Source organism: Pseudophryne corroboree, chromosome 7 (genome assembly GCF_028390025.1).
Source record: "Pseudophryne corroboree isolate aPseCor3 chromosome 7, aPseCor3.hap2, whole genome shotgun sequence".
NCBI classification, from domain to species: domain Eukaryota; kingdom Metazoa; phylum Chordata; class Amphibia; order Anura; family Myobatrachidae; genus Pseudophryne; species Pseudophryne corroboree.
Window position 1 is genome coordinate 263,085,376 of NC_086450.1, and position 21,566 is coordinate 263,106,941.

At 40.8% G+C, this 21,566-nt stretch overlaps 1 long non-coding RNA gene across 1 annotated transcript in view; it reads left to right on the top strand.

Moving 5' to 3' along the window:
* Window positions 1-2,281: 2,281 nt before the first annotated feature.
* LOC134945073 (uncharacterized) overlaps window positions 2,282-21,566 on the top strand; it is a 104,414-nt gene continuing 85,129 nt past the window's right edge. Inside the window, exon 1 of the long non-coding RNA XR_010182036.1 lies at window positions 2,282-2,853. This is a non-coding gene — a long non-coding RNA (uncharacterized LOC134945073). The remainder of the gene's footprint in view (window positions 2,854-21,566) is intronic.

Sequence of the window (21,566 nt, forward strand, 5' to 3'; positions counted from 1 at the left end):
TTCTGAGTTACCTTCAGTCTATCAATCTTTTTTGGATGTCTTCAATAAACAAGCGGCTGACTCCTCACCCCCTCATTGCGAATGGGACTGCCCAATCGATTTGGTGATGGGCAAAACACCTCCTAGGGGCGAATTTATCTGCTGTCCATTCCGGAGACTCAAGCTATGTCTGATTATATACAAGAGAATTTATCCAAGGGATTTATTAGACCATCTCCTTCACCTGCAGGAGCCGGATTCTTCATTGTTAAGAAGAAAGACGGTGGCTTACGACCATGCATAGATTATCGCGGACTTAATGAGATCACAGTGAAGAACAGGTACACACTGCCATTAATTCCAGAATTATTTGACCGGGTAAAGGGAGCTACAGTTTTTATGAAACTAGATCTTCGTGGAGCCTACAATTTAGGGGATGAATGTAAGACTGCCTTTAATACACGAGATGGGCATTACGAATACCTTGTAATGCCTTTTGGTCTTTGTAATGCTCCTGCAGTTTTCCAAAGTTATGTGAATGAACTTTTTCGCGATCTTCTCAACAAGTGTTTAGTAGTGTACTTGGATGATATCTTAATATTCTCCAAGGCTCTGAAGTCTCACCGTCTCCAAGTTAAAGAGGTACTGACTCGTCTGAGGAAAAATCGGCTATATTGTAAGTTGGGGAGGTGTACATTTGAAGTATCTTCTATACCGTTCTTTGGTTATATAATTTCCGGATCAGAGCTATGTATGGATCCTGTTAAGGTACAAGCTATCCGAGACTGGTCCACTCCTACCACTCTTAAGGGAATTCAGCCATTCCTTGGCTTTGCCAATTTTTATAGGACATTCATTAAGATTTACTGTACGTTGGTCGCTCCCATCACAGCCCTGACATGCAAGAAAGCAAATCCTATGAACTAGTCTTCTGAAGCAATCAAAGCCTTCTCCGTTTTGAAGCAAGCTTTTGTGTCAGCTCCCATTCTTCAATTGCCGGATTTGAACTATCCCTTTCTAGTGGAGGTAGAAGCATCTACAGAAGCAGTGGGAGCTGAGTTGTCACAAGTCTTTGAAGATAAAAAAAGTCCATCCCTGCGGATATTTCTCCTGTAAGTTTCTACTTGCTGAACATAATTATGCTATTGGGGAGCAGGAGTTACTTGCTATCAAATTGCCGTTTGAGGAGTGGAGATACCTTCTAGAGGGAGCATAACATCCCATCACAGTATATACTGATCATAACAATCTTCTTTATCTGCAGTTGGCTCAGTGTTTGAATCCATGACAAGTCCGATGGGCTCTTTCCTTCACCCGATTTAATTTTAAGCTCATCTATCGTCCAGGGTCTCAAAATATAAAAGCGGATGCCCTTTCTCGGTCCTTCAATTCTTCCGAATCAAATGATGCTACCACGAATCAAGCCATTGTGAGTCCTACTCCTTTTTAGCAACTCGAACTTCTCTGGTCCCGGACCCTTCACCTGGCAAAACTTTTGTTGCCTCAAATCTTCAAAAATAACTACTTACTTGAGCTCACTCTTCGTCTTTCATGGGTCATCCTGGGGTCCTGAAGACTGTTACATTTATTAAACAGTCCTACTGGTGGCCACGGCTTAGAGCTGACGTTCAAGAGTTTATAGCAGCTTGCCCTAAATGCGCCCAACATAAGAATCCAAAGGGTTCTCCTTCAGGTTTGTTACATCCATTATCTATACCCAAATGACCTTGGACTCCTATCTCAATGGATTTCGTAACTGAGTTATCTCCATCAAATGGCGGAATACAATTTGGGTGGTAGTAGATCGATTTATGAAAATGGTGCATTTTATTTTGTTAACAGGATTACCATCAGCTCCTTCACTAGCCACATTATTTATTTCTGAGATCTTTAACTTGCATGGCCTTCCTCAAGTGATCGTTTCTGATCATGGAACACAGTTTTTAGCCAAGTTTTGGAGGTCACTTTGTTCTTCATTAAAGTTGAATTTCTCAGACTTCCAGTGGGTGGGCCACCAAGTGTGGCTGCTTTTTAACACCACATGGAGAGAATCTCCATTCATCCACCCAAATAATTTGGCCTGCTGGGATTATAATAGACTCCCTGTGCTTTGAACGTTCAGGCTCCCTGGAGATATAATTCTTGTGAAGTGTGCAAGATATCCCCGGAATACGTCCATCAGCAGAGACAGACTGTATGACTGCCAATGTGATGTTTGGCGCGAAACTGTTACGGAGGCTTCAAGAACTCTGCCTCTGCAAGGGTTAACCTGCCTCCTACTGTGAAGCCGGTGCCATCGCGGACTGTCTGCTCACTGGTGGACTGATTGGCGGTGGAGGCTCATTTGAATGGTGACTGGAGCGGACCCCTGCCTGCTGCTGCTTCCGGATGGAGGACCAGCCGTGTCGGTTGTCCTGTGCATTGCAGATCTGTAGCGACTGGACGTGCGTGTCTGGCTCTCCTCACCTGTGGCTGCCTGGAATCTTGACCTTGCTGGAGTGTGCGGCCTGCTGAAATGCTGCGGAGGTGACCGGCATGCTCATTGGAGTCACTGGGGGATCTTGGCCACTTACTCTCTGCCCCTCATTCTTGCCTGTGCCTGGAGACGACGTGGACATGGGAGTCGGCGTCCCTGGGAGTCATGTCCCTGGGAGCCTGCCTGCTGCGGCCGCGGCGGGAGCCTGTCGTATTCGAGTGCCGCTGCTGGGGACAATGCTGCAGACGCCTGAGACCTGCTGATCGCGGCAGCGGCTGACTCGTCAGGTTCTCTCCTGGTGTGGCTGGAGTAGCGGTGGAAGGGATACGTTCCGCTGCTGCAGGGGAGCTGAGCATTGAGGCGGCTTCACATTGATCACCCCTCCCGGCTGACCTGAGGTAACGGTGGATGGGGGAAGTGCCGCTGATGTTAGGTGATGAGTCGGCTGACTCATTGGTGTCCCCTCCAACTTTCTGTAACTCGCCCCGTGACCTTGTGCTGCCCTATCTTCACTGCTGACTCCGTTCCAGCCTGAAACTGTGTGTTAATAACCTATAGTGTGGGGTGCAGAACATTCTCCCTCCATTGGCCTTTTCCCAACCCAACCTGTATTTACCCAATTTCCGCGGTAAACAAGGGTCACTGAGAGTGTAGGCGCAGGACTGCAGTATATTACTTTTTGGGGCTGTGTTGTAGCAGACGGCCACCCCCTTATTGGAGCTCTATTTATGCCCTGGCTGGTAATGCAGCTCTTCTCCCCCTTGCTTCTTTTCCCACTTCAGTGCCTTCTCTGCCGCTTTTCATAGCCCCATCCTATTTAAACTTTTGTGTTGGCACCAATTCTCCACTCTCCACTTTGACCCCCCACACCTTCTGTACAAGGACACCCAGCTTTTCCCTGCGGTTAGGGATTCAATCTCTCTACTGTGGTTAATATACGACCATAGCTGGGAACTTTGAATGCTTTGGATCCCTTGGGTGTGCTGTTTCCCAAAATTTGATGGTGCCTGTTCCAGCCGTCTTAAGAGACCTGTTCTGGTTGTCTGTACGGACAAGATCATATATGTATATATAATTATTTTTTTAAAATTATTATTTATTTATATTATTTATTTAATTTCCTTGCTTTATGTGGTGCTGTGGCTGCCATGCGTTAATGTATGTCTGCTGACCTTTACTGACCGCCTATTGAATTACACTTCTCAAGGGTTTGAAAACCCAAGCCTGCATCGTTTTGATTTTCTGTTTCTGTTTTTTTTTGTGCTACTGTAGCTTTGAGGAATATATTATTTTTAGAAGCCCCAAGGCTCATTGTGAATTGAGTTTTGTTAGTATATTGCCGCTTGCAGCAGTGATGTAATTTTGTAATGCAATATCGGTGATAAGGTTTAATTGATGTACCTGAAGGGTCGTAGTATAGTACTTTACTTGGGTCTAATTTTTTTTTTGGCGTGTTATATTTCTTCCTACAGTGGGGGTGGTTTAGAATTACAAGTTGAACCTGCTGGTATAGGTACATCCTGGTATGGACATATTTTTGGAAAGGCGTAATTCATCAGATTCCAACATGCCTTCCAATAGCAAAAAAAATGTGCTAAAAAAAAAGGATCTAGACAAAAAATTGCTACCCAAAATCCTCCTTTCCCATTATCAAGGGTAGATGATACTGTCTCTCACACTAGTTCCAGGGGTATTGGCGTGTCGTCACCCACTGAACATGCTAAGGAGGTCATCTCCGTGTTAGTGCCACTTATGGATAAAAAATCTGAGGACTTACATGCCGGCTCGATGCTTCCCTTGCCAAAATAGAATCTAATACTACCAGATTGGATACGCTGGAGCAGCGTACTAGTGATGTGGAGGACTCGGTCCACGCACTATAGCAAGAGTTGGTGGCTTAATCTCAGCTGATCCACTCTTTAGTTGAAAAGGTTGATGACCTGGAGAATAGGAATTAGTAACCTACGTTTTGTGGGTATCCCTGAGACAGAAACGGATAGTCAACTGCAGAATTTTGTTAGTGTATTGATCCCAGAGGTGCTAGGGTTTGCCATTTCAGGTATGCCAATACAAGTGGAAAGATTTCATAGGATGAGTACTGTTCGCAGGGACAGGGATGGCCGACCACAGCATACCATTGCGAAATTCCTAGACTTCCGGGATAAAGAAAAGCTTTTGCAGTCTTATCAGAATGGTTCCACTTTAACGGTAGATGGTAACCGTATCTTGATAATCCAAGACTTTTCTGTGATTGTGTCACAGTAGAGGAAAGCCTTTTCTGGGGTCTGTAAACTACTGGTGGAGAAAAACATTAGATTTGCACTACTTTACCCCGCTAAATTACGGGTTATGGTGAATGGCAGGCCCACAATATTTACTGACCCTTCCCTGGCAAAAATCAATTTCTCTACTGTTGCTCCACCTTCGCCAGCACGATCCTCTGCTAGCTGTGGAGAGGATTAAAAATCTTTTTTCTTCCCTTTTTTCTTACTGGACCCAAACTGTCCTATATTCTTATGTTCATGTTAAATTCGAAAACTCTGGTGGAAGTATCTGTTTTGCACTGTCCCTGTGAGATGCTGACTGGCTGGTGGGGGGGAGGTGATGACCCGTGGGCAATAGTTTTACTACATTACTGGTTGCAAGGCAGATGATTTATCTGTAATAACATAGATTTGCCCGGAGTTCGTTGCCTCCATCCCCCACGGATGTTGGTATTTCATATTAATATTTTATTGTAGATTTGAGGGACAGAATTGCCTGATGCTTACTACTCACCTCGGGTGATTATTTTACTATGAGATACTAGACCCTTCGGGTCTCCAGGTATATTGTTATATGTTAAAATTGCTCATGTTGTTACTAGTAATATTGTTTTTGTGTTTCTTTGCATTGGCTTGGAGTGCTCCCTCTGATAAAGGTGGGATCCCTCCATCACAATGAGTGGGTCATATTGATGACCATTGTTTAATTTTTGTTGTTAAAAGGATTATGTTGTTTCACTCTGTGATTCTTAATGATTGGAACTGTGTTGGATGTAATTGACCTAAATGGAAGCCCCGTGGAGCGTGGAGGGGGGTGGGGGTGGGGGGTGGAGATCTGGATGCCTGAGGTTACTGTTTGGCCGGTGCCCTTTCCATACAGCTTTGGTTATAAGACTCATTACCAATACCACCTTTTTTATTTCCAGATGGCAGATAGACATTTAGCTGGAGCCACGGATAGTACTCATAGAGGGGCGTCATATATTTCAGTATTTTCCTTGAACGTAGGGGGATTAAATACCCTGATTAAGAGGAAAAAGGTTCTCACTCACATTCGCAGACACCACCCGGCCAAACTCACTGGAGGGAGGGAGACACTTCCATTTTAAGAGCTCCATGGATTGCGGATTGTCTTCACTCATCTCACTCCACTAAATCCAGAGGGGTGGCAATTTTATTGCACATGAACTTGTGGTATGAGATATTGTATGTACTTCCGGATTCTGAGGGGAGATATTTAATATTGGATATACTGTAGATATAGAGGGTTTGAAATTTACTTTAGTGAATTTATATGCTCCCAATGTGAATATGGGTGCTTTCCTGCGCCATCTCACTCAGATTTTAGCAAGTCGAACTCCCTCTGATAGTAGGTGGTGAATTTAACGCGGTTGATGACCCCTTGAAGGATAAATCCTCCCGCTTTTCTATCCTGTCATCCCTGTGCTGGAAGTACATTCAGGAGCTTAAGGAAATATTGCAACTCAGTGACCCGTGGCGGTTATTAAATTAATCTGATAGATCATATACGCATTTGTCCAGGGTGCATGGAACCCTATCTAGAATTGATTATTTACTAGTATCCAATCATTTATTAGATCATATTCGGGCGGCCCATCTGGGAGATATTGTGCTCTCTGGCCAAGCCCCTGTGGGGCTGGATATTTACAGACAATCGCCTGGTACCACTGACCGCTTTTGGCACTTCCCTGATTATCTGTCTCGTTCAGACGATTTTCTGAAATATATTAGACATTGCTGGAACACTTATGTTGATGATAACTTTGGACACTGGGATGACTCAGTGTTGTTTTGGGAGGCGTCAAAGATGGTGATGCGGGGGTCATGTGATTAGCTATGTAGCCAGGATTAAAAGAGATAATACAAAAAAAATCATATTCTTCGTGAGGCGATGGTACGGAGTTTCACCGCATATCAGCAAACTCCTTCGGAGGAAGCCCTTAATTTATATTTACAGGATAAACAGTTTTTGGAATCTTTTTTGACAACCCAGGCTCAACAGCGTATTGATTACACTAAAAATAGATATTACAGCTGGGGCAACAAGACAGGGAAATTACTGGCCACTATGTCGAAACCCTGGAAAACCATATTGTATATAGCGGCGCTCAAGGATGTATCCCGGAATAACACCGTAACCACAACGACAGGTATGCTGGCTTTATTTAATACTTTTTACTCTGAGTTGTATGGTCCTATACCCATCCAGGCAGATTTGCTAGAGGAGCTGATGTCAGCGGCGACTTTACCGCCATTGACACAAGCCCAGATGGACTCTCTTATGGGGGACATTACTGAGGAGGAATTGAAGGTGGTCATTGCAGGCCTTAAGCCTCACAAAACCCCGGGCCCGGACAGATTTACAGGTTTGTATTATAAATTATTAAAACAATATTTAGTGCCGACCTTCTTAGAACTGTTTAATACTATTTATCGAGATAGGCCCAGATACCCCTCGTTTACGCAGGCATTTATCACCCTGATCCCTAAACCTGGCCAAGATACGCTTTTAGTAGATTCCTATATGCCGATAACCCTCTTAAACTCTGATTTTAAAATATTTATGAAAATTTGGGCCAATAGATTACAGTCCATCCTCCCTGAATTATTAACGCAACACCAGTTAGGCTTTGTCCGGGATCGTCTTTCAGTGAAGGCAATCCATACTGCTACTGTATAGCAGCTACGGTTGCTTCTGCTAATAACGTTGGTTTTAAACATATGTTGCTTAGTCTCGACACGCATAAAGCCTTCGATACCGTTTCTTGGTTCATTTATTCAGAGTATTGGAAAGCAGGGGCTATACACTTGATTAAATATTTGTATTCGGATCCTAAAACTTCCCTGCTAGTCAATGGTAAACAGGGTGACCCTTGCAACAATGCAAAGGGGCACTAGACAAGGCTGCCCCTTGTTGCCGTTGCTTTCTAATTTGTCAATAGACCCCCTCTTTCGAATATTACAGGCCTCCTCTTTGTACCGGGGCATTCCGATAGGTACTGTAATACACATAAAATTATTGGCTTTTATATATAGACAACCCACGGGAATCATTCCGTGGTATTTTACAACTGTTAGCGGATTACGGTAAAGTCTCGGGTTATGAAGTAAATTTATCCAAAACCGTAGGATTATATCTGGCGGCAGGTGTAACGAAACCTAGTTGGCGTAATGGATTTCCGATACTGTGGGCTAAATCATTTATAACGTAACTGGGGGTTAAAATTCCTAAATATCCCTCAGAACCTTATCGATTAAATGTCACGGAGGCACTCCGATCTATTAAATCAGAGCTGGAAGATCTGGGAATCATTTATTATTGTCTTACATAAGTAGAATAAACTTAATTAAAATGTGTACTTTTCCCAGGCTACTTTATATACTACAATCTCTGCCGGTACTGGTCAGTAATAAGGACCTGTCTACTTTAATCTCTTTATTTAGACGATTTATTTGGAAGGGGGAGAGACCGCGAATCGCTATGGTAAAACTACAACAACCCAAATTTAATGGAGGTCTCAACTTCCCAAATGTACAACTTTATAATCATGCAGCTCTACTGAGGTTTTTAAAAGATTGGCTTAATGACACAGATCTTTATACTAAAACGATTGGATTCTCAGCTTCTTCAAAAGGGGACTTTAGTGACGTTTTTACATGACCAAGAGGTGGTCATAGAACACGATTTGAAGGATAATTCCTTATTGTGGTCAATTTACTGCCTTTGACACCTGTTACACTGTAATAGAAATTTAGGGGTTCACAAATCTCCATACTTGCCTTTTCTGGATAATAATGAGTTCCAGCACGGGAAGGTGGGATTTCCATTCACTGCTTTTTATCATGAGGGTCTGACAGACATAGGGAAAACAATAGACTTGCCCAGTGGCGGGCCTATGACTTTCCACCAAGCTACACAAAAATACCCAATTTTGGTTAGATACCCCATGGCTTTTCTACAAATGCAACATTATACTAGCTCTACTCTTCGAGCATTATTGGGGTTTGATCTGGATAATCCTTTAGATTATATGCTCAGACAGCCCCTGGTTTCCAAAAAAAGCCATGTCTCTGCATTATAGATTTTTAACCACGCCCATGGTACACTCTAAGGTTCGTACTGGCATGAGGAATTGATGCTAAAAAACGTGAAAAACCTCTTGGGCGCTCCTTATCTACCGTTGGCTGCCTTCTAAGTCCAAAAGATGGACCTATCCCAAAAAAGATCCAGAAATTTGAACAGAAAAAAGTGATTTTATGGACTAGATGGCGCTAACGTGCAAGCAAGAATGGTATAGGGAGGGAATGAGAATACTTAGCTATGCTCTGTATATCCCAATAATGGACCGGAAGGTTCTGTGTCCGGATCCTTGATGTAGCACTCGACCACAGAAGAGGGATATGAAAAGAAAATACACAATGTGTAGTATTGTTATGTGTCCTACAGCAAAAACTTCATCAATCTCATCCGGCGTACCTCACTTACGATGTGAGTCGTCGGATGATATACATAAAGGTATCTTTAAACTTTAGGTATCTTCACATGAACACACCTCACTTACATGGAGGCGGGTATCTTTACTCATATAAAGGTATCTTTTCAGACCATAGCAAATGATTTTCACAAGGAAATAGTAACCAATTTCTTTCAGAAATGTTGGTACGAGATCAGCGTACCTAACACTCACTCTGACAGCTGAATGTCTCCTCACATCACGGTTTCTTTGAAAATAAGCTCCGTCCAAAGGGGATAAAAGAATATGATTTTATTCAAAGATAAAATACAACATAAAAGGCTTGATTCAGCGTAAGAGTCAAAGTCTGAGGGAGGTAAGTACCGTCTTGGAACATGAAAGTGGCCAACTTATGTAGGTTCCAAAAAAAAAAGAAAGGACAAGGTCTTACCTTCCCTCAGGTGGGGTTGACAGGTCCGCTGATGCAATGCTCCCTCTTTGTCAACGCGTTTCGAGTCAAAGACTCTTTTTCAAGGCATGAGGGTCTGTACAATAGGTTGCCCTATTTATAGTAATAATAAATTACTTCTGGTCATGTGACCGGAACCGGAAGTAACAAGAAAAATATAAAATTGAACATACACATATATAAAATAACTTCCTGTTGTATACAGAGATAACTAATCGTCCATATGCATATTTCCTCCATTGTCCTGATAATAATTCTTTAAAATAAATGCTGATGTCGAGGAAACCGGAAGTTTTCATCCCGCTCGGAATTGTGGGTATTGTAGTCTTCTGAAGGAAGTGGAATAGCGGCGGCAACCGGACGTTGCGTCCCACTAGGGATTGTGGGAAATGCAGTCTCCTGTCGTAGTTCTTTATGTGCAGATATCGGAGAAAACGGAAGTTTTCATTTTGCTCGGAATTCTGGGTAGTGTAGTCTTCAAAACGAAGGAAGTGGCGGCGGTTACCGGATATTACATCCCGCTTAGGATTGTAGGAAATGTAGTCTCCTGGTGTAGTTCTTTATGTGCAGTGGAAACAGAGGACGGAGACCTTATGTCTCCCTCGGAATTATGGGTGATGTAGTTTCTGGCCACAGTCCTTCCACTGCTTTTGCTGACAGAATGATCACGTTGTGGTTTCTCAGTGGTGTCAATCAATTAAATGTCGACCAGCCGCATCACGGGGGATTATGGTCTTTGTAGTACACAGCAGGAGCCATTTTAGTAGTTCTAAATAGTCATTCGTAATTTGCAATGGATAAAATTAATAGCCATAATCCTCTCCTTTCTCTCCTAGTTAGAGTATCCCAGTATTTATGCTTACAACTGCTGAAATAAACAAGTATAGAATTACTGTATTACCAAACATCAAGGAAAAAAATATCAAAGAAATATCTAAAAAACCTACTAAATCTTCACAGTGAGTTTGTTAATAAATAACAGGGAGTATTATGAATGAAATACTAACTCCTTGAGTTGGTTCATCACAAGCCCTAACTGTCAATAAATTTCGCAGACCAATAAGGCAAGATAGGGGAATGACATTAATAAGTGTCTACTTATCTCTCTGATGTCAATTAAAGAAACCATTTAAGTTCGAAGTCGTGGTTTAGTCCCCCTGGGGTAAGGGTATTAAGTGAATAAATAATTTTCATCTCGGAGATGGCAAGGTTTTTATCGATGTTGTTATCTCTCCAGGTAGATTTAATATGTTTGATTCCAATAAACTTCTTTATGTGTTGAATGGAGCAGTTGTGTTTCTTTTTGAAATGGTTAGACAGATGGTGGGTCTCTACTCCTTTTTTTACATTTCGTAGATGTTCGCCTATTCTTATCTTGAGCGGTCTTGTGGTTCTACCAATATAATGAAGGCCACAGGAACATTCAATCAAGTAGATCACATTTGCAGTATGGCAGGTGATAAAGTCCCTGATTTTAAAGATGACATTATTAACTGTTACTTCGGAATGTTTACTGGTAGGATCTTTAATGTTTTTACAAACAATGCACAGCCCACATCTGTGGAAGCCCTTAGTTCTAATTAGGTTTCGAGTCGGCATGGGCAAAGCGCTCCTTACTAGATGGTTTTTTAGATTTCTTGATTTCCTATATACAAAATTTGGTTTTTTTGGTATTATGTTGGCAAGGATCGGGTCTCTAGTTAGGAGATACCAGTTTTTCCTAATGACTTTCTCAATTTGTCTATGCTGGGAGTCGTACTGAGATATGAAGGCCCAAGTGAGTTTGTTGGAATTTTCTTTCTTCTTGGTCCGATTAGATGACAATAAGGATGTGCGGTCTATTTGCTCTACTTCACAGATGACTTGGTTCAAATCTTCCTCATTATATCCTTTCCCGACGAAGTTCTTCTTCATTTGGAGTGACTGTTGTTTAAAGACCTGATCATGACTGCAGTTCCTCCGCACTCGTAAGAATTGGCTCTTTGGGACCCCTTTCAACCATAAGGCATGATGTTGGCTGTCAATAGGAATATAAGTATTTACATCTGTAGGTTTCTGATAAATTTTAGTGTTAAGAGTATTATTTTCCTGATAAATGGTCAAATCTAGGAAATTAATTTGCTCCCGACTGCTGGTGAACGTGAATTTTAAGTTGACATTGTTCTCATTCAGTGATTCAAAGAATTCTCCTAATTCTTCCTGAGAGGAGTTCCAAAACAGAAGCACATCATCGATGTAGCGAAACCAGTATAGAAGGGGTCCACCCCAAGCTACGCCATCGTAGATGGCTCGATTTTCCCAATAGCTCATAAACAAATTAGCGTAGCTTGGGGCGAATTTCGTCCTCATCGCAGTACCGTTCTTTTGAAGAAAAAATTCACCATTAAAGAAAAAATGATTATTTTTAAGTATGAAATCAATAGCCTCCAATGTGAAATCCTTTCTCTCCTTTGTCATTTCTGTCTTATTAAGGAACCATGTAATGGCTTCTAAGCCCTGTTCATGTCTGATACAGGTATAGAGTGATGTTACATCGGTAGAGGCCATACTCATGCCATCTTCCCACTTAATATTCTGAAGTTTGTTGATAACATCAGCTGTGTCTTTCAAATAAGAGGGGTTAGAGGTAACAAAGGGCTGTAGGATTGAGTCCACCAAGGCGGAAAGGTTGGATGTGAGGCTTCCAGTTCCGGCTATGATGGGCCTTCCAGGAGGGTTTATCAAGCTTTTATGGACTTTGGGAAGTATGTATATAGTAGGAGTTACTGGATCCTCTATATTCACAAAGTCATACTCTTCTTTGGTCATACCTTGGCTCTGCTGATGTTTATTAATGAGCACAAGGAATTTTTCCTTAATCACATTGGATGGATCCCCTTTTAATTTGATGTAGGTTTCACTATCAGCCAGTTGTCTCATGACTTCTCCGATGTAGTCCTCACGGTTTAATATAGCTATGCCACCACCTTTATCACAAGGTTTTATGATGATATCCTCATCTTTGCTGAGATCTTCTATAATTTTCCTCTCCCGCTTATTGAGGTTAAATTTCATCTTGGGTTTCTTTAAATTTTTCACTTCCTCCAACACTAACTTAGTGAAGGTTTCGATGAAGGGCCCTTTGACATGAGTTGGATAGAATTTTGATCTCTTTTTTTTCCTTTTGTTGGGAGTTTCTTCTTCTATTGGTTCTGTAGTTCCCATGGTTTCCTCTGATTGTTCTCCTCTAGCTTTACCCTCTGACTCCTTTAGTGCGAAGAATTTCCTCAAAGTGATTTTTCTAACGAACTTTTGAACATCAATGTACTTATCAAAGTCATTCATATAGGATGTTGGAGCATATTTAAGGCCCTTGTTCAGCACTTTTATTTCTTGCTCACTTAATTTTCTTTTACTGAGATTGAACACTAAATTAGTTGGTGTCTGTTCTATAGGAGTACAGGTATTCTTCTTTTTACTTCTTTTTCTGTTGATCCCTCCTCTACAACCTCGTTTTGTCGGTCTCATTAAATTCGTTATTTTTCTCTTTTTCTTTTTTTCTTCTTGTTTATTTTCCTCGATGTTTTGTTGGTAGGCAGTTGTAACTTCAAGATGATTTACTGCTGGGGTGATGGACTTATCGATGGAGTGATTTAGAGGCGGTCCCTCCTTGAGGACCTTTCTCCTAAAAAAGGTTGCCTCCTAGTTTGTATCTCCTCACTCACATGACGGGTTGTCCTTCTTGTATTCCTCATGGTTGATCTTCTATTGTATCCATGAGTGGTGGTTTCTTTATTTCCATTTTGGAGGCTATAATTCTTCCTTTTTGATTCATGATCTCTATCCCTAGGAGACTGTTCCCTTCTCCTCGGAATATGCTCTCTATAGCGTCCATCGTGATCATTCCTGTTCTTTTGGGGGCCATAGTTCTTCCTTCTTGTGTCCTGATCTCTATCCTTAGAAAACTGATCTCTTCTCCTTGGAGTGGGCTCCTTGTGTGGTCTATTCGGATAATTCCTGTTCTCATCAGCATATCTATGGGGATATTCATTATATGTGTCTACCCTTTGATAATGTCTGTGAGGTCCAGATGGTTCTCGCCAGTCATAGGGATTTCTTCTCCATTCCCTTCTTAAACTGCGAGTATCTTGATTTCTATAATTTCTCCCATTGTTGGTGTAGTAATTAGACCTTTTGACATGATTATTTTGTTGACCGTACGTTACGGTAGGTCTTGATCTATGTGGGCTGAAAGTCCTTATCCCATGGTGTCCTTCTTTCGTATTTCGCTCCCCTCTGCTCCATTGTATCTGATCTCTAGTTTTATGTCTTCTAATAATACCAAATTTATAGAAGTCATAATCTCTTTGTAGCTTTCCCTGTTTTTTCTTTATTAGGAATTCTGTATTTCTTTCGATCTTCTCCGTGATGTTTTTTTCCAAATCCGCAAAAGTTGATAATTGATTGAATGGTTGTATAAGGGTTTGCAGTATTTCTATCCTTTCATTGGTTTCTTTAAGTTTAATTTTCCTTTCCTTTAATATGATGGACATGAGTGATAGTGAACATTTTTCTAGAACAGTGTTCCACTCATTTTGAAAGTCCTCGGATCCATCTTGGAAGGTAGGAGGTTTAATGATTCTCAGACCCTTTGGTATTATTTGTTCAGCTTGATATTTCTCGAGGGTAGCGACTTCCCACCATAATTTATTCTCCTTTAATAGCCAATCACACAGACGGTTCATGGCGGTCTCAAGGTTATCGTCGGTCATTTCAATTTCATCATCTTTGAAATTCATTTTAAGGGCTTCTTCTATTCTTGCTGTTCTTCCCTCACGGTGCTTGAACATGGTGCTGCCTAGAGGATTACGAGGGATACTGGACAATGATGCTAAAAAACGTGAAAAACCTCTTGGGCGCTCCTTATCTACCGTTGGCTGCCTTCTAAGTCCAAAAGATGGACCTATCCCAAAAAAGATCCAGAAATTTGAACAGAAAAAAGTGATTTTATGGACTAGATGGCGCTAACGTGCAAGCAAGAATGGTATAGGGAGGGAATGAGAATACTTAGCTATGCTCTGTATATCCCAATAATGGACCGGAAGGTTCTGTGTCCAGATCCTTGATGTAGCACTCGACCACAGAAGAGGGATATGAAAAGAAAATACACAATGTGTAGTATTGTTATGTGTCCTACAGCAAAAACTTCATCAATCTCATCCGGCGTACCTCACTTACGATGTGAGTCGTCGGATGATATACATAAAGGTATCTTTAAACTTTAGGTATCTTCACATGAACACACCTCACTTACATGGAGGCAGGTATCTTTACTCATATAAAGGTATCTTTTCAGACCATAGCAAATGATTTTCACAAGGAAATAATAACCAATTTCTTTCAGAAATGTTGGTACGAGATCAGCGTACCTAACACTCACTCTGACAGCTGAATGTCTCCTCACATCACGGTTTCTTTGAAAATAAGCTCTGTCCAAAGGGGATAAAAGAATATGATTTTATTCAAAGATAAAATACAACATAAAAGGCTTGATTCAGCGTAAGAGTCAAAGTCTGAGGGAGGTAAGTACCGTCTTGGAACATGAAAGTGGCCAACTTATGTAGGTTCCAAAAAAAAAGAAAGGACAAGGTCTTACCTTCCCTCAGGTGGGGTTGACAGGTCCGCTGATGCAATGCTCCCTCTTTGTCAACGTGTTTCGAGTCAAAGACTCTTTTTCAAGGCATGAGGGTCTGTACAATAGGTTGCCCTATTTATAGTAATAATAAATTACTTCTGGTCATGTGACCGGAACCGGAAGTAACAAGAAAAATATAAAATTGAACATACACATATATAAAATAACTTCCTGTTGTATACAGAGATAACTAATCGTCCATATGCATATTTCCTCCATTGTCCTGATAATAATTCTTTAAAATAAATGCTGATGTCGAGGAAACCGGAAGTTTTCATCCCGCTCGGAATTGTGGGTATTGTAGTCTTCTGAAGGAAGTGGAATAGCGGCGGCAACCGGACGTTGCGTCCCACTAGGGATTGTGGGAAATGCAGTCTCCTGTCGTAGTTCTTTATGTGCAGATATCGGAGAAAACGGAAGTTTTCATTTTGCTCGGAATTCTGGGTAGTGTAGTCTTCAAACGAAGGAAGTGGCGGCGGTTACCGGATATTACATCCCGCTTAGGATTGTAGGAAATGTAGTCTCCTGGTGTAGTTCTTTATGTGCAGTGGAAACAGAGGACGGAGACCTTATGTCTCCCTCGGAATTATGGGTGATGTAGTTTCTGGCCACAGTCCTTCCACTGCTTTTGCTGACAGAATGATCACGTTGTGGTTTCTCAGTGGTGTCAATCAATTAAATGTCGACCAGCCGCATCACGGGGGATTATGGTCTTTGTAGTACACAGCAGGAGCCATTTTAGTAGTTCTAAATAGTCATTCGTAATTTGCAATGGATAAAATTAATAGCCATAATCCTCTCCTTTCTCTCCTAGTTAGAGTATCCCAGTATTTATGCTCACAACTGCTGAAATAAACAAGTATAGAATTACTGTATTACCAAACATCAAGGAAAAAAATATCAAAGAAATATCTAAAAAACCTACTAAATCTTCACAGTGAGTTTGTTAATAAATAACAGGGAGTATTATGAATGAAATACTAACTCCTTGAGTTGGTTCATCACAAGCCCTAACTGTCAATAAATTTCGCAGACCAATAAGGCAAGATAGGGGAATGACATTAATAAGTGTCTACTTATCTCTCTGATGTCAATTAAAGAAACCATTTAAGTTCGAAGTCGTGGTTTAGTCCCCCTGGGGTAAGGGTATTAAGTGAATAAATAATTTTCATCTCGGAGATGGCAAGGTTTTTATCGATGTTGTTATCTCTCCAGGTAGATTTAATATGTTTGATTCCAATAAACTTCTTTATGTGTTGAATGGAGCAGTTGTGTTTCTTTTTGAAATGGTTAGACAGATGGTGGGTCTCTACTCCTTTTTTTACATTTCGTAGATGTTCGCCTATTCTTATCTTGAGCGGTCTTGTGGTTCTACCAATATAATGAAGGCCACAGGAACATTCAATCAAGTAGATCACATTTGCAGTATGGCAGGTGATAAAGTCCCTGATTTTAAAGATGACATTATTAACTGTTACTTCGGAATGTTTACTGGTAGGATCTTTAATGTTTTTACAAACAATGCACAGCCCACATCTGTGGAAGCCCTTAGTTCTAATTAGGTTTCGAGTCGGCATGGGCAAAGCGCTCCTTACTAGATGGTTTTTTAGATTTCTTGATTTCCTATATACAAAATTTGGTTTTTTTGGTATTATGTTGGCAAGGATCGGGTCTCTAGTTAGGAGATACCAGTTTTTCCTAATGACTTTCTCAATTTGTCTATGCTGGGAGTCGTACTGAGATATGAAGGCCCAAGTGAGTTTGTTGGAATTTTCTTTCTTCTTGGTCCGATTAGATGACAGTAAGGATGTGCGGTCTATTTGCTCTACTTCACAGATGACTTGGTTCAAATCTTCCTCATTATATCCTTTCCCGACGAAGTTCTTCTTCATTTGGAGTGACTGTTGTTTAAAGACCTGATCATGACTGCAGTTCCTCCGCACTCGTAAGAATTGGCTCTTTGGGACCCCTTTCAACCATAAGGCATGATGTTGGCTGTCAATAGGAATATAAGTATTTACATCTGTAGGTTTCTGATAAATTTTAGTGTTAAGAGTATTATTTTCCTGATAAATGGTCAAATCTAGGAAATTAATTTGCTCCCGACTGCTGGTGAACGTGAATTTTAAGTTGACATTGTTCTCATTCAGTGATTCAAAGAATTCTCCTAATTCTTCCTGAGAGGAGTTCCAAAACAGAAGCACATCATCGATGTAGCGAAACCAGTATAGAAGGGGTCCACCCCAAGCTACGCCATCGTAGATGGCTCGATTTTCCCAATAGCTCATAAACAAATTAGCGTAGCTTGGGGCAAATTTCGTCCCCATCGCAGTACCGTTCTTTTGAAGAAAAAATTCACCATTAAAGAAAAAATTATTATTTTTAAGTATGAAATCAATAGCCTCCAATGTGAAATCCTTTCTCTCCTTTGTCATTTCTGTCTTATTAAGGAACCATGTAATGGCTTCTAAGCCCTGTTCATGTCTGATACAGGTATAGAGTGATGTTACATCGGTAGAGGCCATACTCATGCCATCTTCCCACTTAATATTCTGAAGTTTGTTGATAACATCAGCTGTGTCTTTCAAATAAGAGGGGTTAGAGGTAACAAAGGGCTGTAGGATTGAGTCCACCAAGGCGGAAAGGTTGGATGTGAGGCTTCCAGTTCCGGCTATGATGGGCCTTCCAGGAGGGTTTATCAAGCTTTTATGGACTTTGGGAAGTATGTATATAGTAGGAGTTACTGGATCCTCTATATTCACAAAGTCATACTCTTCTTTGGTCATACCTTGGCTCTGCTGATGTTTATTAATGAGCACAAGGAATTTTTCCTTAATCACATTGGATGGATCCCCTTTTAATTTGATGTAGGTTTCACTATCAGCCAGTTGTCTCATGACTTCTCCGACGTAGTCCTCACGGTTTAATATAGCTATGCCACCACCTTTATCACAAGGTTTTATGATGATATCCTCATCTTTGCTGAGATCTTCTATAATTTTCCTCTCCCGCTTATTGAGGTTAAATTTCATCTTGGGTTTCTTTTAATTCTTCACTTCCTCCAACACTAACTTAGTGAAGGTTTCGATGAAGGGCCCTTTGACATGAGTTGGATAGAATTTTGATCTCTTTTTTTTCCTTTTGTTGGGAGTTTCTTCTTCTATTGGTTCTGTAGTTCCCATGGTTTCCTCTGATTGTTCTCCTCTAGCTTTACCCTCTGACTCCTTTAGTGCGAAGAATTTCCTCAAAGTGATTTTTCTAACGAACTTTTGAATATCAATGTACTTATCAAAGTCATTCATATAGGATGTTGGAGCATATTTAAGGCCCTTGTTCAGCACTTTTATTTCTTGCTCACTTAATTTTCTTTTACTGAGATTGAACACTAGATTAGTTGGTGTCTGTTCTATAGGAGTACAGGTATTCTTCTTTTTACTTCTTTTTCTGTTGATCCCTCCTCTACAACCTCGTTTTGTCGGTCTCATTAAATTCGTTATTTTTCTCTTTTTCTTTTTTTCTTCTTGTTTATTTTCCTCGATGTTTTGTTGGTAGGCAGTTGTAACTTCAAGATGATTTACTGCTGGGGTGATGGACTTATCGATGGAGTGATTTAGAGGCGGTCCCTCCTTGAGGACCTTTCTCCTAAAAAAGGTTGCCTCCTAGTTTGTATCTCCTCACTCACATGACGGGTTGTCCTTCTTGTATTCCTCATGGTTGATCTTCTATTGTATCCATGAGTGGTGGTTTCTTTATTTCCATTTTGGAGGCTATAATTCTTCCTTTTTGATTCATGATCTCTATCCCTAGGAGACTGTTCCCTTCTCCTCGAAATATGCTCTCTATAGCGTCCATCGTGATCATTCCTGTTCTTTTGGGGCCATAGTTCTTCCTTCTTGTGTCTTGATCTCTATCCTTAGAAAACTGATCTCTTCTCCTTGGAGTGGGCTCCTTGTGTGGTCTATTCGGATAATTCCTGTTCTCATCAGCATATCTATGGGGATATTCATTATATGTGTCTACCCTTTGATAATGTCTGTGAGGTCCAGATGGTTCTCGCCAGTCATAGGGATTTCTTCTCCATTCCCTTCTTAAACTGCGAGTATCTTGATTTCTATAATTTCTCCCATTGTTGGTGTAGTAATTAGACCTTTTGACATGATTATTTTGTTGACCGTACGTTACGGTAGGTCTTGATCTATGTGGGCTGAAAGTCCTTATCCCATGGTGTCCTTCTTTTGTATTTCGCTCCCCTCTGCTCCATTGTATCTGATCTCTAGTTTTATTTCTTCTAATAATACCAAATTTATAGAAGTCATAATCTCTTTGTAGCTTTCCCTGTTTTTTCTTTATTAGGAATTCTGTATTTCTTTCGATCTTCTCCGTGATGTTTTTTTCCAAATCCGCAAAAGTTGATAATTGATTGAATGGTTGTATAAGGGTTTGCAGTATTTCTATCCTTTCATTGGTTTCTTTAAGTTTAATTTTCCTTTCCTTTAATATGATGGACATGAGTGATAGTGAACATTTTTCTAGAACAGTGTTCCACTCATTTTGAAAGTCCTCGGATCCATCTTGGAAGGTAGGAGGTTTAATGATTCTCAGACCCTTTGGTATTATTTGTTCAGCTTGATATTTCTCGAGGGTAGCGACTTCCCACCATAATTTATTCTCCTTTAATAGCCAATCACACAGACGGTTCATGGCGGTCTCAAGGTTATCGTCGGTCATTTCAATTTCATCATCTTTGAAATTCATTTTAAGGGCTTCTTCTATTCTTGCTGTTCTTCCCTCACGGTGCTTGAACATGGTGCTGCCTAGAGGATTACGAGGGATACTGGACAATGATGCTAAAAAACGTGAAAAACCTCTTGGGCGCTCCTTATCTACCGTTGGCTGCCTTCTAAGTCCAAAAGTTTCAAAGAAACCGTGATGTGAGGAGACATTCAGCTGTCAGAGTGAGTGTTAGGTACGCTGATCTCGTACCAACATTTCTGAAAGAAATTGGTTATTATTTCCTTGTGAAAATCATTTGCTATGGTCTGAAAAGATACCTTTATATGAGTAAAGATACCCGCCTCCATGTAAGTGAGGTGTGTTCATGTGAAGATACCTAAAGTTTAAAGATACCTTTATGTATATCATCCGACGACTCACATCGTAAGTGAGGTACGCCGGATGAGATTGATGAAGTTTTTGCTGTAGGACACATAACAATACTACACATTGTGTATTTTCTTTTCATATCCCTCTTCTGTGGTCGAGTGCTACATCAAGGATCCGGACACAGAACCTTCCGGTCCATTATTGGGATATACAGAGCATAGCTAAGTATTCTCATTCCCTCCCTATACCATTCTTGCTTGCACGTTAGCGCCATCTAGTCCATAAAATCACTTTTTTCTGTTCAAATTTCTGGATCTTTTTTGGGATAGGTCCATCTTTTGGACTTAGAAGGCAGCCAACGGTAGATAAGGAGCGCCCAAGAGGTTTTTCACGTTTTTTAGCATCATTGTCCAGTATCCCTCGTAATCCTCTAGGCAGCACCATGTTCAAGCACCGTGAGGGAAGAACAGCAAGAATAGAAGAAGCCCTTAAAATGAATTTCAAAGATGATGAAATTGAAATGACCGACGATAACCTTGAGACCGCCATGAACCGTCTGTGTGATTGGCTATTAAAGGAGAATAAATTATGGTGGGAAGTCGCTACCCTCGAGAAATATCAAGCTGAACAAATAATACCAAAGGGTCTGAGAATCATTAAACCTCCTACCTTCCAAGATGGATCCGAGGACTTTCAAAATGAGTGGAACACTGTTCTAGAAAAATGTTCACTATCACTCATGTCCATCATATTAAAGGAAAGGAAAATTAAACTTAAAGAAACCAATGAAAGGATAGAAATACTGCAAACCCTTATACAACCATTCAATCAATTATCAACTTTTGCGGATTTGGAAAAAAACATCACGGAGAAGATCGAAAGAAATACAGAATTCCTAATAAAGAAAAAACAGGGAAAGCTACAAAGAGATTATGACTTCTATAAATTTGGTATTATTAGAAGAAATAAAACTAGAGATCAGATACAATGGAGCAGAGGGGAGCGAAATACGAAAGAAGGACACCATGGGATAAGGACTTTCAGCCCACATAGATCAAGACCTACCGTAACGTACGGTCAACAAAATGATCATGTCAAAAGGTCTAATTACTACACCAACAATGGG